The sequence below is a fragment of the Pristiophorus japonicus genome, chromosome 25 (assembly GCF_044704955.1).
Source record: "Pristiophorus japonicus isolate sPriJap1 chromosome 25, sPriJap1.hap1, whole genome shotgun sequence".
Lineage (NCBI taxonomy): Eukaryota > Metazoa > Chordata > Chondrichthyes > Pristiophoridae > Pristiophorus > Pristiophorus japonicus.
This window is the reverse complement of record NC_092001.1, coordinates 8788602-8791995: the sequence shown is the minus strand read 5'-3', so window position 1 is coordinate 8791995 and position 3394 is coordinate 8788602. Positions and strand designations below refer to the sequence as shown.

Here is a 3394-nt window from a genome sequence, read left to right as displayed (position 1 = left end):
CTTGCAGTCCCTGATCATTCAGTTCCGGTTCATAATCTGTCCATTTAAGACGGATTTTCTCATAATCCCGCCTGAACCTGTAGAGTTTGATAAAGATTGTGATTTCAGCTGCAATGATCGAATTTTTCAATTGTAGTGTTCATATTTACATTGGGGTTGCCTCCGCCGGTGCGCACCAATATCGCAGTGCATCTGTTAATTTACTCGAAATATGCTCATCTTTTCCGAAATCAACACCTTTATTTCGCAGTTGCCGCGAATTTGCTCCCAATATATATAAGAACACAGCTGCTGTCAGGTCGAGGCTGCGTGGTATAATGGGAAAAGCGTCGAACTGCGATTATATCTGCGACATTATTAGATCATTGCAGGTTCGAGTCCTACCGTGGTCAATTGATTCGCTGTGTGAACTGTCATGTTCTTTGTTGTGATTCTGCCGAGAAACCAACTATCTCTTCCGGTCACTCACCTGAAGTGAAGGAAGGCTGTTTGCTGAAAGAATCGAATGGCACATTTTGATCATTGTCGATCTGCAGTCCCTTGGCTGCCGAATTCAAAGCGGACAGGAAATCAATCCGGACTGGCCAGGCTGCTCAGGTCGAATTAAAGGCGGTGACACCCTATATTGCAGGCATCTTCTCGTCCTCTGGCCTCAACATTAGGTTCAACGTATCGGATCATAAGCACCGCTCCCATTGCCTGGTAATGGTTCTGCTATTCCCACTAACACCTCCTCTGGACCATCCTTTGTTACGTTATTGCCCGATTACCACCCACTTTGCCTTTCTCCATTGTGCCATTTATTATTTAATCACTCCTGCGTACCACTGTATCACAGACGTTCCCATTTGACTTTCTCGCTGCGTATTTTTTCCAGGCGCTCTTTTTGTTGAAAAAATCTGTAATGTTTAACTTTTCCCAAAAATATCGGAATGATTATCCGACAGAACGTGAATCCGGATTCTTCCTCCACAGAATCTGCATGATCTGCCGAGTTTTACATATTTATCTGTTTTAATTCATTCTATTTCCGTGTTCCTTTTAAGGGGATGTGCTGTCTGTCCGAGATCATTCTCTGTTTGTTTAAAATGGTGTGCTTTCAGCCCCGCAATATTCTGTGTCAGTTTAAAAGCTATGTGCAGTCTGTCCCGGATTTCCAATTTCAAATTTCAAAAACTGCGGGAATTTAAGTTTGTTTTTGAGTTTGTGTAAGCCAGAGTGTGTGCAAAGGAGCTGTGCGATTTTACTGTCAAGTGAGAAAAATGTATTACATGCAATTTGAAACCGTAGTGATTTGATTGAACGCTCCTTCGTGGACTCTCTGACGGTAGAAGAATCTGCTGTGGGATTTTGCTATTCCACATCTGAAAGAAGAGAAAATACACACGTTAGTAATATAACGATTTTAGCCAGGGCTTGCGTATTGGCTGTGTGACATGATGACATCCTCCATCTTTATTTTCAAATTGAAATCAAATCAAACAAAGACAAGAGATGACTGACTTTGGTTATACATGTATGTTCATTTGGATATTTGTATATAATCCCAAATTTTTAACTTCCAAAATAAATATGCTTTTTCTGTTCTGCCTGCACCGGGCTCTATTACATTTGACCTTTTTCACAGCACAAGCAACTGCTGTCAAATCCAACAGAAAGACACACGCGACTTTAAAAGATCGCCTTATTCACCCACATCTTCCCTCGTGGCTTGTCTTCCACCATGGGCTTACTGTGTTTGGGTAATTATTGACTGCACCCATTTCAAATGAAATTCTTACGTGACACACAGCCTTCGTTCAATCAAAAAATATACAGATTATGAATCAATTATTTACTTATTTAAAACAAATCAAATTATTTTGTTTTTAAATAAAATTTAAATGCATTTATTTTCTTAAAATGTTAAATATATATATATATTTCAGTCTGGGCTGGTTTTACGTCCCTCCGTCCTTCCTGCCTGTCCATCAGCTGTGGCTTCAATAACATTCTCTGGTGGTCCCTAGCTCCACTGCACAATTGCCTCCAGGGATGATAGAAATCGCACTTTATTATTTTAAAAGGGAACTGCTTTCAGTCACGGGTCATTCTGCATCTGGGTAAAAGGGATGACCTTGCAGTCTCAGATCATTCTGTGTCTGTTCAACCGGGCTGGTTTTCAGTTCCTGTTCATAATCTTTACCTTTAAAACGGATTTTCTCATAATCCCGTGTCATCCTGTATAGCTTGAGAAGGAGTATGATTTCAGCTGCAATGACTTAATTGTTAAACTGTTGTGTTCCAATTGACATTGGGGTTGCCTGCGCCGGTGCGCACCCAGATCGCAGTGCATCTCTTCATTCACTCGAAATATGCTCACGTTTTTCGAGATCCACTCCTTGATGTTGCAGTTGCCCCGAATTTGTTCCCAATATATACAACAACACAATGCCGGCCGTTGGCAGAGGCCGCGTAACCAAATGGATAACATATCTGACTTCCATTGTAACCATGAAGTTATCACAAGATTGCTGTTTCGAGTCCTGGCGCGTTCAACTTAGCTCGCTGCGTGAAATTTTATATTCTTTGTTGTGATTCTGCCGAGAAACCAACCATCTCTTCCAGTCACTCACCTGAAGTAAAGGAAGGCTGTTTGCTTAAAGAATCTCATGGCACGTTTTCATCATTGTCGATTTGCATGCACGGGCAGAGCAAGTTGTGAAGTGGACTTTCTTGCACTTTATTTTTGTTTGGATACAAAAAGCAGGAGATTGAATGGCTGACAATGCGCTGCACAAGTGACGAGGTGGCCGAGAGTTGAAGACGATGGACTGCTAGTCCATTGTGCTCTGCACGCATGGGTTCAAATCCCATCCTCGTCGACGTTGTCTTACAGCTTTGACCTCGTTTTGTAATTCACATTTAACCTCATCGCCAAATTCCCCTTTTACTTCCAAGGATGCTGTACTTTCCTCATGTCATGTCTCAAATTAATAATATATTCGTCAAAAGGAGAACAGTTGCAGGACAATGGCGAGGAGGACTAATTAGATAGGTTTCTGAGGGACAGCACAAGCACGATAGGCCTAATATCTTTTCTCACCACCATCAGAATCTGAGAGCTGCGCTTTTTACTGTCGCCGGCTCGTTGGTCCACGGGTATAATTTTCGCTTAGGAATGCTCACATTTGAAATGCGAGAGTTCTCGGGCCAAATTCCGGACGAGCCCCGCCATGTTTTACTCAAAGTTCCGCTTCTCACAGCCACTCGACATGTGAGAAAACAGACATGTTTCACGTTAAAACGTGTGATTTTGCGCCGATGTTCCCTTAGCATCCAAATCCCAGAGCAAAGTGAAACCCGACAAACTGAGTAAAGTTGAAATATCTCAGAGGTACTCGGCTTTGTGACT

At 42.1% G+C, this 3394-nt stretch overlaps 1 non-coding gene across 1 annotated transcript; it reads left to right on the top strand.

Moving 5' to 3' along the window:
• The first annotated feature begins 2782 nt into the window (after positions 1-2782).
• Positions 2783-2864, top strand: trnas-gcu (transfer RNA serine (anticodon GCU)). Its single transcript has one exon. It is a non-coding gene; the product is annotated as a tRNA-Ser (tRNA).
• The last annotated feature ends 530 nt before the right edge of the window (positions 2865-3394 follow it).